Source organism: Hemicordylus capensis, chromosome 1 (assembly GCF_027244095.1).
Source record: "Hemicordylus capensis ecotype Gifberg chromosome 1, rHemCap1.1.pri, whole genome shotgun sequence".
Classification (NCBI taxonomy): domain Eukaryota; kingdom Metazoa; phylum Chordata; class Lepidosauria; order Squamata; family Cordylidae; genus Hemicordylus; species Hemicordylus capensis.
The window spans coordinates 124,867,813-124,883,951 of NC_069657.1; positions in this window are offsets into that span (position 1 = coordinate 124,867,813).

Here is a 16,139-nt window from a genome sequence, read left to right on the forward strand (position 1 = left end):
ACAGCATCCCTCCTGTGGTTTTTGTTGCTAGTACTGTATTTACCTTATGTTTCTTGTTGTAATGTGAGCCTTTTCATGACAGAAAACCTTTTTCTTTCTTTCTTTCTTTCTTTCTTTCTTTCTCTCTCTCTCTCTCTCTCTCTCTCTCTCTCTTTCTTTCTTTCTTTCTCCATGCTAACGTTTTTGAGCACTTTTGTTGAAAAGCAGTATATAAATATAAATAGCAGTTTGACTATGTACATTTATGTATTTTTTTGTTTTTTATATGTCTATCCCACTCTTCCTTCAAGGAACCCAGAATGGTGTACATGGTATCTCACAAGAACCCTGTGACATAGGTTAGGCTGAGAGATAAATGACTGGCCCAGAGTCACTCAGTGAGTTTCATGGCTGAATGGGGAGTTGAACTCAAGACTTCTGTTTGTGGTATTCTCATTTTGAAAACAGAGGCAAAGTAGAAAGCCACTAGCTCTTCAGTCAGTCATGGAATTTCTGCTGCTACTTTCAATCATATGAATCTCTCTCTCTCTCTCTCCGTTCAGTCATGTCCGACTCTCGGTCACTCTATGGATCAATGCACTCCATGCCGTCCTATCTTGAACAGCTTCCTTTAGTCCGCCATGGTCATTCCAGTGTCATTTTTTATAATATCCAGCCATCGAGTACAAGGCCGTCCCATCTCCTTCTCCTGCTGATAATTCCCAGTATAATTGTCTTTTCGAGTGAGTCAGCTCGCATGACATAACCAAAATATGTCATTCTGTGTTTGGTCATCTTAGCTTCTAGCAATATCATTGGTTTAACTTGATCTAAACCTTCCTTATTTGTAATTCTCACTGTCTATGGGATACGCAACAATCACCTCCAGCACCACATCTCAAAAGCCTCCATCCTTCTCCTATCTGCCTTCTTCAAAGTCCAAGTTTCACAGCCATATGAATCAGTGGTGCATAATATCCCCAGCGTTTTCAAGTGTTGGGATACCACAAAAAATAGAGAATGTTCTGTTCTAGGCTCATGTTATGAGCCCGACATGCGGATATATGTTTTATACTGAAAGTGCATGTACCAATGTACTGTATATTGTGTCACATTAAGCCTGAGGGAAAGGACATTAAATGGTTTAAATTTCACAGGCTTCTATATATAAACCACTGGTTTCAGATTATCCAATAAGGCTCTTGATTGAGAATTCTGGGCACAATCCAGCATGAACATGTCTTGTGCGAGCTATAATGAAATGGTTAAGAATAAGATAAACGATAAACCCTACAATGAACACCAGCATCAAACATAAGAAGTCCTCAAATGTGAATCAAGCAAACCTGTCTTGGAAAAGTGCTGCTGTGGATACCATAGTATAGCAGAAAGGAGTTAGAAGGCAGGAGGGTCACATATACATTGATGGAGGCTGAGCTGTCAGTGACTGACCAGGAGAAGGGTCTTGGGGTTGTGGTAGATAGCTTGTTGAAAGTGTGTGGCAGCTGTGAAAATGACAAATTCCATGCTTGGAATTAGGGATGTGTACGGAATGGATTTTCTGTTCTGTTTCAAGCTCGAAACAAAATGTGGACTGCTGAAAGTGATCAACCCAGTTGTTTTGATGGAACAAAACTCGAAACATTTCCAATGCTTTGGCTGTAGGGAACAATGGGGAAACTCAAAACACCCCATTGTTCCCCATGGGTAGCTCCTGCTTGCAGCCATGGCTGGCACACTTTGGGGGGTGGGGTCCCAGTAATGCACAGTGCATTATTTGGGCTCCAGGGGTGGGGCGACCTGGCGCATCCTGGCACCCCAACCCCAGAACTGCTGGATGGGCCACAGGGAAGCCACTACTTGTCTGTGTGGGCAGTCTGCCCACCCAGGGAAGGAAACGTGACTGTCTGCGGACTACCCCAGATCTCTTCTCACTGATCATAAGAAGAGCTTCCCTTTTCTAGGATCTGCTTCCAGTCATGCAGAGGGAAACCCTGAGGAGCAAATTCTGACTTAGTTTTGTTTTTTGTGGGGAAAAACTTCTGGGAGGAGATATGGATTATTAGGTTCAGTGGGAGAATTCAGTAAAATGAGCAGGGTCTCTTCAAATGCTTAGGGACCCTGTCTGCTTCATTCTTTGGCTGTTTGTAACATCACAGAATCACAGTATCTCAGGTTTCTACCATAGACTCTAGCAGGTAGCCTCCTGGAAGTTCTCATCTCTGGAATGGAAGTGTGCATTCACATATCAGCCAAATTTACCTGAAGTCCCTGCGAGCTTCCGAGAAGCCCTTCACACACAATTCTGGTTTTTCATTGTGCATTTGAGTGTAGCCCGATTTATATTTTAAAAATCCACTTTTTGTTTTTAAAAATCCACTTTTAAAAAATCCACTTTTTGCATCAGTTTTTGGGGGCAACTTCAAACTCTCAGTAAAGCCTTGCAATAAACCCACAGTAAAGCCTGCTGTCTGGAAAAGCTCCTGGAGCCCAGAGTGAGCTTGTGTTTATTGTGTCACCAACCCAAAGCCAAGACTGCAAAAACCATGAGGAGAACCACCTTGCTTTGCTAGATGCCAAGTCTGTTGTGATGAAGCTAGTTGACGGCAGTCCCAGGATAGGATGTGAGGGTGGTCACTGTGCCCCCTTACCACCACTGCACGTGTGTGCCACTGAGCACACTACCCTGAACTAGCCATGCCCCTTCCGCCTGTGCATCAGCACGCTGACACAGTGGGTGTCACCAGTGCTGGAGGTCGACATGCACTCCCGGCCAGCCAGCCAGCATTTTCTTCACCAGCCTGACTGGGTGTTTCTTTCCTCTCCCATGCAAGCTGGTAAAAAAGCTCCCACCAGCTGGCTGGGCCACACATCCATGGCCTGCATCAGCAACACCCCCTGCACCAGCGTGCTGATGCAGGCAAAAGGGGCGTGCCCAGCAGCAGCACATGACAGTATCTTTGGGGGTGTACTGTGGGGTAAGGGGTGTCCTGGGGCAGCAGGGGATGTCACCAGACCCCTGTGGCCCAGAGACATGCCCAACAGTGGCCGTGCCACTGCAAGGATGGCTTTGCTGTAACATTACCACTAGTCCATCTGCTGTTGGCTTGAGCTATGACTGATCCTGAAGTATTTACATTACAGGAAAGTTGACTCTGTGAAGGCCACCTTACTGCCTTTCCCCAGCTCTTCCCTGCCATGTATTGTAGCAGGAATGAGGCAGATGATTGGGGAGTGAGCCAAAAATGGCATAGGTGAGAGAAATACTCAATGATGCTACCTCTCTCTGTTATCCCTGCTAAGATAAGATGCACCTTTAGAGCAGTGATTCTCTTACATTTAGCAGGGGGAGAGCAACTGTTCCCATCCAACCCAGCAGAGAACCCCTTCAGTAGCTGTTGTTGGTGTCTACTGTTACAAACTATTGAGTCAGGGTCTTTGGTCCCAAGGCTTGTGGGATGCTGCGTGCAACTTACTGGGTTATAGTCCCCACTCTCGGAACTTATGGGGCACTACTCCTGACAACAGAGGCTCTGCCCGACCCAAATGGGCTTCACCAATAGGGGTAGTTTCACCCAGTCTTGTGGGATCCCAGAGGACCCTGCCAATGCAGCCAAATTAGACTATAGCTCCAGGCTTATGGGGACATGCAGGGAGTCTTGCTCCTGGCAATGGATGCTCAGAGCAGCCCAAGAGACTAACAGGGCTTCACCCATTGACTCTTCTAATGTGGGAGGCATGGTCAGTGTGGGTGTGTGAGGAGACACAAGGAACCAGACCAGGGATGTCTTTTGTATTTTGCTTAGGAATCAAATGCAAAGGGTCATAGAAGAAATGGGATCCTGGCAAGCTAAGGCTGCTCCTAAATAAATGCAAAGCTTTCTAACAGGGAAAGGGAGAGTGAGGACAAGAGAAGTTCATTACCAAGGGGCAGGAAACCAGTGAATGGCCAGTTCACTGTACTTCTGGCAGGCAAGATGCTGGGGTGCAAAGACAAGATGGCATGCATGCAACTACAATGGAGAGGGTTAAGAGATGTCTTCTGGACCTGCCCTCTGATGCTATGGACCAAATCCCCAAATCTTATACTTTTCTCAGCCTTTGATGGTCTTGCGGGGGTCAGCCCTCATACCCGTCAATACAGTTATGCCAACTCTGACACCAATCCTGTGTGTTCTGGTTTCCGAAAATATTATTCCTTTCATCCCCTCTCATCCTGTCAGCATAACTGGATCTTCATCATTGTCCTATTCTCCTGTTCCCCATGTCTCAGTACAGGATGTTCAAAGGAGTTGTCACTTACTCCACAGCTCAGGTCTTTGGCCTTAACATAAGAACAGCCCTGCTGGATCAGGCACAAGGCCCATCTAGTCCAGCATCCTGTTTCACACAGTGGCCCACCAGATGCCTCTGGGGAGCCCACAGGCAAGAGGTATGTGCATGCCCTTTCTCCTCCTGTTGCTCCTCTGCAACTGGTATTGAGAGGCATCGTGCCTCTGAGGCTGGAGGTGGCCCACAACCACCAGACTAGTAGCCATTGAAAGATCTGTCCAGCATCAATTTGTCTAAGCCTCCTTTAAAGTCATCCAAGCTGGTGGCCATCACCACATCCCATGGCAAATAATTCCATAGATTAATTATGTGCTGTGTGAAAAAGTACTTCCTCTTGTCGGTCCTAAATTTCCCAACCTTCAGTTTCACAGGGTGACCCCTGGATCTAGTGTGTGTGTGTGTGTGTGTGTGTGTGAGAGAGAGAGAGAGAGAGAGAGAGAAATTTCTCTCTGTCCACCCTCTCCACTCCATGCATAATTTTATACACCTCAGCCACGTCTCCCATTAGTCACCTCTTTTCCAAGGTAAAGAGCCCCAGATGCTGTAGCCTAGCCTCATAAGAAAGGTGCTCGAGGCCTCTGATCATTTTGGTTGCCCTCTTCAGCACCTTTTCCAGTTCTACAATATCTGCACCACAAATCTATGGTGCACCCATATCTGGAGTACTGCGTATAGCTTAAGCTGTACGCAGTACTCCAGATATGGGCACACCATAGATTTGTGTAAGGGCATTATAATATTAGCATTTTTATTTTCAATCCCCTTCCTAATGATTCCTAGCATGGAATTAGCCTTTTTCACAGCTGCCATGCACTGAGTCGACACTTTCAATGAGCTGTCCACTATGACCCCAAGATCTCTCTCCTGGTCAGTCACCAACAGCTCAGATCCATATGTGAAGTTGGGTTTTTTTGCCACAATGTGCATCACTTTACACTTGCTTACATTGAACCGCATTTACCATTTTGCCCACTCTCCCAGTTGGGAGAAATCTTTTTGGAGTTCCTCACAATCTGTTTTGGATTTTGCTACCCGAAATAATTTAGTGCCATCTACAAATATGGCCACTTCACTGCTCACCTCAACTTCTAGATCATTTATGAACAAGTTAAAGAGCACTGGTCCCAGTACTGATCCCTGGGGGACCCCACTTCCTACCTACCTCAATTGTAAAAACTGTCCATTTAATCCTACGCTCTGTTTCCTGTCCTTCAACCAGATCCAAACATGAACCTGTCCTCTTATTCCACGACTACTAAGTTTACTCAAGCACATTTGGTGAGGAACTTTGTCAAAAGCTTTTTGGAAGTCCAAGTAGACTATGTCAGCCGGATCACCTTTATCCCCATGCCTGTTGACACTCTCAAAAAACTCCAAAAGGTTAGTGAGGCAAGACTTTCCCTTGCAGAAGCTATACTGGTTCTCCTTCAACAAGGCCTGTTCTATATGCTTAACAATTTTGTCCTTAGGTATGCTTTCCATCGATTTACCTGGCACCGCTGACCATCCTGCAATTTCCTGGGTCCCCCCTGGATCCCTTTTTGAAAATCAAAGTCACAGTGGCTACTTTCCAGTCCTCTGGTTCAGAGCCTGATTGTAGGGACAAGTTACATAATAATAATAATAATTATTATTATTATTATTATTACATTTATATCCCGCTCTTCTTCCAAGGAGCCCAAACCGGTGTACTACATACTTAAGTTTCTCTTTCACAACAACCCTGTGAAGTAGGTTAGGCTGAGAGAGAAGTGACTGGCCCAGAGTCACCCAGCTAGTACTATGGCTGAATGGGGATATGAACTCGGGTCTCCCCAGTCCTAGTCCAGCATTCTAACCACTACACCACACTGGCTCTTTTGCTAGGAGATGGGCAATTTCACATTTGAGTTCCTTCAGAATTCTTGGGTGGATGCCACCTGGCCCTGGTGATTTGTTAATTTTTAGTTTTTCAGGACAGTTTAGAACATCTTCCCTTGTTACCTCAAACTGGCCCAGTTCTTCAGCTGCTAAACCTGAAAAGCTCAATTCTGGAGAGGGTATACGGACAGTATCCTCCGTTGTGAAGATAGATGCAAAGAACTCATTCAGTTTCTCTGCAATCTCCTTGTTCTCCTTAATAATCCCTTTCATGCCCTCATCATCTACATGGCCAACTGCCTCCCTGGCAGGTTTTCTACTTCTGATATATTTAAAGAAGTTTTTGTTATTCCCCTTGACACTTCTAGCTATATGTTCCTCATTTTGCACTCCTTCTTGTCCCCTTGCATTTCTTTTGCCAGAGTTTATGTTCCTTTCTGTTCTCTTCATTTGGGCAGGACTTCTGTTTTCTAAAGGAAGTCTTCTTCCCTTTTATAGCTTCTCTGATTCTACCATGCTGGCGTCCTCCTGAACTTGGTGGTACCTTTCCTCCTTCTTTGTATACATTCCAACTGTGCATCTAGAATTGTAGTTTTAAATAAGTTCCATGCTTTCTGGAGTGATTTGACCCTCCTGATTTTCCCTTTCAACTTCCTTCTTACCAGTCCCCTCATTTCTGAGAAGTTTCATCTTCTGAAGTCCAATGCATCTGTGTTGGACTCCCTTGACAATTCATCACTTGCATATATGCTGAATTGGATCACACTATGGTCACTGCTACCCAATGCCTCTGCAATTCTGATATCTCACACCAGGTCCTGCACACCACGCAGGATTAAATCCAAAGTTGCCATCTCTCTAGTTGTTTCTTTGACTAATTGTTCTAAGGCACAGTCATATAGCACATCTAGAAATTTGTTCTCTCTTTCATTACCTGAAAGTGAATTTATACAGTCTATGTGTGGGTAGTTTAAGTCACCCATTATTACTGCCCTGTCTGTCTTTCTTGCCTCTCTTATCTGTTTCTCCAACTCCAGGTCACTCTCAGCGCTTTGATCCGGAGGGCGATAGCACATCCCTAGTAATACATTTCCTTTCAGTCCTCGTAATGTTACCCATAATGATTCTGTGGAGGACTCTGGTCCACCTAGGTTTTCTAGCTTATTGGAATCTATCCCTTCTTTGATATACGGTGCCACTCCTCCACCAATCCTCCCCTCCCTGTCTCTTCTATAGAGTTTATATCCAATAATAATCATGTCCCACTGGTCCTTATAGTTCCACCAAGTTTCTGTTACATCCACTATATCTATATTTTCATCAGTAACCAAGTACTCGAGCTCACCCATCTTGGCTTGGAGGCTTCTGGAATTGGTATATAGACACCTATACGGCAAGTCCCTCGCCTGGTGTTGGCGTGTGCTATCCCCCTTGCCATCATTTGACCTATTTGGCAAGTTGTCATGTGTTTCTTTCGCTCAACTCCTGGCTCTATTCTGTCCCCTTCTGGTTTATCAAAAACATGCTCACCCTCACACCTTAGGGGATTTTGCTTGCTGAAGCAGTCACCACTCAGTTCCTGCCGGCAATCTCCCAGGCATCATTTTAAAAGCTGCTCAGCGAGCTTCTTGATTTTATGCACCAGCAGTCTGGTTCCATCTTGGTTCAAGTGGAGCCCACCCCTTATGTACAGGCTTCACTTCCCCCAAAATGTATCCCAGTGCCTAATGAAATGTATCCCAGAGCCTAATGAACTCCTGGCACCCGAGTCTCATCCACACATTGAGACCCCTCAGCTCCACCTGTCCCACTGTTCCTGTGCGTGGAACAGGTAGCACTTCAGAGAACACTACCCTGGGGTCCTGGACTTCAGTATGCTACCTAGCAGCCTAAATTTGGCTTCCAGGACCTTCTGACTGTATTTCCCAACATCGTTGGTGCCAGCATGCACCACGACAGCAGACTCCTCCCCAGCACCGCCTAACAGCCTACCTAGACACAGCGTGATGTCGGCAACCTTCACACCAGGCAGGCAAGTAACCATGCGGTCTACATGCAGGTCACAGACCCATCTCTCTATGCCCCTAATGATCGAATCACTCACTACTAAGAGGCACCCACCCCCTGGAGGAGTATCCTCTGTGTGAGAGGATATGGGTGCATCAGCCAAGGAAGGGGGTCCCTGCTAAGGGAGTGTTTCATTCTTCCTCAGACCAATGTCCTCCTTCCCTGAAACTCTCATTCTCCATGACAGCAGAAGCGCCATCAGCCTAAGAGTGGAATGCCTCTACCACATCCTCTCTATCTCATCCACATTGTATTTATTTATTAATCAAATTTGTACACCGCCCCAAACTTTCGTCTCTGGGCAGGCATACCTCTCTGCCTCCCTGAGGTTCTCCAGGTCAGCCACCTTGGCTTCAAGGGAACAAACTTTTTCCCTGAGAGCCAAGAGCTCTTTGCACCGAGCACACACCCACAACTTCTGCCCTTCAGGCAGATAGTCAGGCATGCAACACTCTGTGCAATGCACTGGGAAACAGCCCCTCCCCTGCTGGCATTCTACCGTCATAATTAGTTTTATTCGCTATTTAGAGTATATGGGGCTTGAAGCTATGTACTGGGTACAGTGCTCAGCTAATTAACGATTTTTATTTTTGTCCTCCAAGCAAATTACAAAAGTTGGGTAGGACTCACCTTATTCTTGCACTGGGTGTCTCCCCTGTGATGAATTGATTGAAAAGCACTAATTGTCAAACAACCATTACTTCCCTTCATGGCCCTTTGGCCACCAAGCCTTTAAGGGCCCTTCAAAATTGGGGATTTAGGAGCGAGAAGGGTAAGGGGTAAGGTTACAATGGGACTGATTTACCATATAGAATGCATATGCCAGGTATCCAAGACATGATACATTGATATATATATATATATATATATATATATATATATATATATATATATATACACATACCATGGATATAAAGGTTACGGGCTTACCCTCATTATCTCCTAAGCTATGTCTCTAATACGTAAATATAACTAAGAAGAAGCTTGGGGCGCCACTAATTTAATGCTCATATACTGTGGTTACAATCTTGCAAGGCCACTCATGAATCTTTCAACAGGTTCAGTGTCCAATATCCTTGGTATAACTTCCGCTCCCACCAACTGCTGCTGACACAAACAATCCTGTGTTCACACTCAAGATGAGCATTTGAAGGTTACAATAATGGAAATAATCAAACAAAAGCTGAGACAGCAAGAATACCCATGAGAGCTGGGGGTGTGCATAACACTGCCTTGTTTTGGGACAGGGGACCATCTATTTGATTTATTATTTATTTTTCTATGCAAACTGTTTTGGAAAAGCAATATGTAGACCTTATGTTGAAAAGTGATATAAAAATATTAGTGGCAGTAGTAGTGGTAGTGGTAGGAAATTTCTTTAAGGCAAGAAATAAAGGGAGGGTTCTGGACCTCTGGGAGTTAGTTCTTAAGCCTGCCTCATCACTCTTGTCCAAGCTGACTTCTATACTGCCTTTGAATGGAAAGCACCGGAACCACTACTTTGAGGAACTTGACTGACATCATTGACATATTACTCTTAAACTGGGACCTTGGGAGAGTGGGAATAAAAGCATGTATCTAAGTGGCAGGGAAAATATTTTCTGTTGTTATTTTAATGGATGTGTTCTTGGTTGTAATCATTTGTAGCCCATGCAATGTACCCATCTGGTCCACATATTCATATTTTTTTTATTTTAGAAAAAGCATCCTAGCATCCTAACGTGATTACAAATCTGGTGATTCATAAGACTTTCATACTGCCTTTGACTCCGAGTTTTTTTTGTTTTTTTTAAATCTCTGCACCATAAAACTGAGCTTTGTAGAGCAGCTGCACATCTTCTGTGCCAAGTGGAGATGCGGTAACTAATCCAGAAAATGAACAGAGCAACCGTCTTGCAGGATAAGTTCTTGAAAACAGGCAGCAAGTTCACATGGGTGTTGAAATAAAATATGACCCCAAAAAATTTATCCTTTCCCTGAAGTTTAGCATCAAGATTGTGACCCTCCTTGCCTCTGCACTATTCTGCAGTGCAGTATTTCAGAGGCTATTCAAAAGTAGACTTTTCCACACTTAAACACAATTATCACAGGAATTGTGCAACAAGGAATAACCTGTCATCATCAGGGTTTCAGACTTTGTTCTGACTATAGCAGAATGAAATCAACAGTGTTCACTCCTGATCAATTTGGATTGATCTTGCATTGCTATGAGGCCAGTACACAGCCAGCATGAGGATCTGTGCTAGTACAAAGGTGCTCTGTGGATTATATATAAAATATTTGGTTACAAGCATCTCAAAATTTGCAGTGGTCTCCAGGCAAAAACTCAGTGGAGTTTAATAGGGTTTTTGCCAGCACCATCCTTTGAGGATAATGGCATAATTCGGCTGTAATCATGCTACCATAAAAGCTTTTTTTGAAATAGGTGGTGGTATGCATATTTAAGACAGATAATCCTGGAGAGAACCTATCTAGGAGTCTACACCAACTTGACAACTCTTAATAATTTTAAAAATGCATACTTACACATGAATTTCAATACATACTTGCAAGTATATGTACTGAGTGCCTGTTACTATAAGGAAATAAAATATAATCCTAGCTATAATATATGTTCTCATTTTTATCATCTCAAGGGAGTATCTTAAAAGTGTGCAAAGCTGTTTGAAGGAGACTGTAAAAAAGATCCCATTCATTTTCCCCATTTGAATTTGGATATTCACAAATGTCCTGTGATTGTTGATGGAATCATTGCAATAATTAGAGCATATAATGGAATAAAGATTTACACAAAAATAATTATGAATGAATTGATGAGTACTATGTTTTAAAAATGCATTTAGTTCAAGCAGAAACTCAGTGAACATAAACTTATCAAATTTGAAAGCTATTTAATCACACTTCACTGTTCAAATTCAGTTCACTGACTTCTGAATATGCCTGAGGGACCATTCCTTTAACAACAGTTTGGGAAAACTACACTCATTATTACACATGATAAAGTAAATAGGTTACCACAAAACACAGGTTCTCAGCAATTCCATAAGGCACCGCCACCTCCCCAAGATTTTTTTTATTAAGCTAAGATTGATCAATTGTCAAAGAAAAGAGCCAAAAGCTCTGGCCTACAGTGTAAAATCATGGTCTCAGCTTAGAGACAAAGAGGCCAAAACAAAAGGGAGCAGAGTTATATGAACCAACAGTATGCTTCAGCTTCATATAACTGAGATTGGGTAGACTTAAGAGAATAATAGGTGATGGCCTCTGTGTAATGACAAACTAATACTCCCACTAGCAAATATCCACTTCCCCGAGGAGCTCAATTCAGACATTATGCTGTACAAGTCTACAGATGTCTGTACACTCATAAATGTTGGTGTGAATGGCTGTATTTGTGTTCATTTTAAAAGTGAACCTGGATACAGACCCTTCAAAGGCATAATACAGATAGGAAGTTTACCTGCATTCAGCATAACATGTGGATGACTGTACCTGTGTACAGATCTGTACCTGTGTACACCGTACACTAATTGTACAAGTGTTAAATATAATGTGTGAATTTACAGAGATCTGACATAACTGGCCCTATCTACCCCCAGTACAGTACTGCCAGTGACTGTTGCTGGTGTCTATCTTGTGTTTCTTTTTAGACTGTGAGCCCTTTGGGGACAGGGATCCATTTTATTAATTAATTATAAAATTAATTGTAATTAATTCATCTATGTAAACTGCTTTGGAAACTTTTGTTGAAAAGCAGTATATAAATATTTGTTGTTGTTGTTGACTTTGAGAACCTAATAGGTGGCAAAACCCAGAGGCTGCTATTCTAAACATTTGTGATTTGTAACCACTAGTGATTTGGCATCGCACCCTAAGTACTTATATGCTGATGCAGCAAGAACCAGCCTGTAAAAACAGTCTTAGCATTCCTTAACAACATGTTTCTGTTATGGGTTAGAAAAGCTTTATTGCTTTAAAGGAAGGTATGCAAAAATTTGTTTCCTAGTAGAATCCAAATTTTATGCCAGTAAATAACCTTGTATATTGAATCTGTTTCACACTAGTAGTATGCTTTAGATACCAAATAAAGAAAAGATGTGCCATAGAGTCATGTGGTTTTCTTTGGTAGAATACAGGAGGGGTTTACCAGTGCCTTCTTCCATGCAGCGTGAGATGATGCCTTTCAGCATCTTCCTATATCACTGCTGCCCGATATAGGTGTTTAGTCTGGGAAACATACCAGTGGGGATTCGAACCAGCAAACTCTTGCTCAATAAGCAAGTTACTTCCCCTCTGTGCCATTAGGTGGCTATGATTAGATACAAAATACTGGCTATTCCCACAATCGACGGAAAGCGGGATAAGGGAGTGTAGCCCTCTTCCCGTCGATCGTGGGAACCACCAGGCTTACGGTCGAGCCCAGTGCTCCCAAGGTGGCTAGCCCGCCTAGAACACACTCCCTTTAAACGAGGTTGATGGAGCGAGTGCTCCATTAACCTCATTTTGTTGCTCATGTTTCGCTGCAGCGAGCCTCCCAGCCTCGTGGGTCTCTCCAGTATGTCATGCGCACTCACGCGGGGCATCCTGGAACTTCTGGGGGCCATTTGGCCGCTGATCCCCGCCACCCCTGCTGGTTCCATGGCAGAGCCGGCAATCATGTGGGTGGCCAATCTGGCCACCCAGGGTTCTGTGTGGCTAAAAAGCCGCATGAAAATTATAAACTACAGCTTCACTGTGGCAAACCAGGAGAAGGTTTCTTGCCCTGGACCTCCACCAAGTTCATTGGAAAATCCTATGACAGAGCAAACCAGTCTCCTATGAGACAAAACTAACTTAAAATCCTTTTAAAGAGTGTGTAGACTGAGAAGGCACATAGGTAGGGATACAGAATGGAGCTCGTTTCCAGCCCAGATCAAGTTTAAAAAACAAACAAAATCTATTTTATTTAAGTAGATATAAAATGCATGAGAGTTTACAGGCAAAATGGTTGAAATGCACAAGCAAGGTCCCTTTCTTCCGGTCTGGTGTTAAACAGGAGGCTCAGTAGATCTTAGGTCTAAAGTTGCTGTTCAGAAACCAAAAGCTTGCATCATGGTGGAGCCATGCAGCCTGGTCTCAGCTAACAATGCTAAACTAACACAAAAGTAACATTATGGAAGCAGCAACCTCAAGAGTCCCTCCGATGACAAATCCTACCTAACTCACCTTCACAGAAAAGCTGGCTGTTTCCTTTTTAGGGAAAAGTTTGCAAATATGCAGTCTAATGCAGGAAGAAATACATCCAGGTAGTAATTGCAATCTTCCTCTTGGAGACAGGCAAATCATCCTAGGATCCAATTGCTCAACACTTATTTCAAAAGCTTAATGTCTTCCCCTGATAACAGAAGGTTTTCAAACAATAGAATCAATCATTTGCTGATGTTCCAGTGCTTAAGAATACTTTGAGGTTTTTAGGGAGACACATGGAGATCACCTGATATGCGACAAGGTAGTACAGTAAAAGACAGGAAATACACAGGCCAGGCCAGCAGAGGCGTAACTAGGGGAAACGGCGCCCGGGGCAAGCACTGAAATGGCACACCCCCCCCGCGCCCCCCCGCCCTCCCAACATACTACATTATACTTAGGTTTTTCCTCACAAGCGCCCGCCGCCGCCGCCAAGCCAGGCCACTGACTGGCCGCCAGGCGCCAGCAAAGCAATGGGGGGGGCACGGGCGGTGCGGAAGGGACCGCTCGTGGGGGAGGGGGCGCCGACGCACTCCCTTGACTGCTGCAGCACTGCTGCACTGAGCAGGAAACATTTGTATTAACAAAAAAAATTCAAAAAACATTTTTTTAAAAAAAATTTGTCATGGCGGCGCCCCCCACGTGACCAGAAAAGATGGCGCCCGGGGCACGTGCCCCCCCTGCCCCCCCTATAGTTACGCCTCTGCAGGCCAGGCCAGGCCAGAATGGCTTTTAGAATTGAGGGATTGGGCTGAACAACGGCCCATTCCGTTACATTCACATTTGTTCCAGAGTCTTTAACTGTACAGTGCTGCTCAATATGCTCTTCACCCTCCACAATTAAAAATAGCTGAGGAAGCCATTACTTTTCTAAGGAAGAAAGCCAATGCAATAGATTGACATTAATGCTGATGCTCATATATTTAAGAAAGCAACCTTGGGCCTAGAGTCTTGCAGCCAGAGCTTGGGCTCATTTATGCATTGCATTTTTAAAAAAGCAGCTATTGGCTCAAACTAAATTTGCCTGCATGAAACTAATAACGTAAGCTGAACTATGTGTACAACATGTACCAGTGATTCCTTGAGGGGGGTGAATCAAGCAAATCATTCATGTGCAATGATATGCACTGATCTGACAAGTGCTCAGTCAAATTGATTTAATGTTAACATGACCAGGGGTCTGAGAACCAGAAAACTGGATGTAAACCACTTCACACTGTATCACAGAATTTTAAGGTTTAATTGTAAGGAAGTTCATATATATATATATATATATATAGAGAGAGAGAGAGAGAGAGAGAGAGAGAGAGAGAGAGAGAGAGAATATGTATACACACACATATTCTTTCTTTCTCTCTCTCATTCACTTGAACACAAGGGTGTGTGTGTGAGAGACTGGGACTTACTGGAGAAACAGTAAGTGGTTTCCTAAGGTCAGTAAAGAAGAGAAATGCAAAGAGCAAAATCTGGAACTACAGACCACTGTCATGGCAGCCACAATGGTGTCCATCAAGCCATATTAATACAGTATGTCATATATATAGCACTGTAACTGTAGTTGAAGCAGGGTACCTTAGTTACATTAACTAGATGGAGGTTTTAGCACAGCAGTCTCTGATTTTGGACCATACATGCTGATAGTCTATTGAAATTAGCAGCCACCAGCACTGGAACTGATGTTGTACCTGTCTAGCTTGTTGCTGTCCTTGTGCATGCCATTCACAATTTTTGCCTGTTGCATTGACCTTGTGCTCCAAGGCCAATGAAAAGTATCCAGTAGTTACTTTTCCTCAGGATGGCCTTGCACACAAAGTGGGAAGCCAGCTGTAAAGGTTATGCAGACTGTGTTGACATCACCATAGCGTGTGACTTGTCAGCTCTGTGGGGGACCAGTATGGGCTGAATGCCCCTGCAAGGGAAAGACAGGAATCAAAGCGCTATTTATGAGGTTTGACCATTCCCAAGCTAAACTTCTAGACATGTCTGTAGTATACCAGGGAGTAGCACTATTGAGACAGAAGGCAAAACACCTGCATTGGTTGTGTCCAGTGGTTCCTCTAATTTTTTCCCCCATCTCTGTGTGGAATGAGTTTTGTTCTGGGTGGCAGTATCAAGGCACTGTGTGTGCAGATGCATTCATAGTGGGGCCTTTTCTAATTCAACCTGAGCGAGATCTAAAATTAACTGAGCAGACATCAGAAAACTTGTGAGCGTGCGCACGTGCACACCCCTTAGAGAGAACAATGGTTGTGTCTAGACAGGCAGAATACTGTGGTAGTTTTTGTTGCCTCATGGTAACTGGGGAGTACAAGAGGCACCATAGCAGCTGTGGGAGGAAGCTTCCCCACCAGACAAGTAGCTTGCGCCATTGCTGGATCCCTGTAGTAACTTGAAGGAAAGGAACTTCATCCATCAGTACAAGCAAATATACTTCAAACCAAAGAAAGTGCTTTTCTTTATTTACCATCTTCATCATCACCATCATTGTCAATCAATATACATAAGTATATCTCTCTATATAATGAATAATGCCACATGGGCTTACTTTGAGTACCCACTGCTGATCCCATGTGCGGCAGCTCTCGCGAGAGTTTGAAGATGTGCCGGATAGTGACGGGGATGATAGTGATGGGGATGGGCAGCCAGCCGGAGGGCCGGGAGCTAACAGCAGCGGC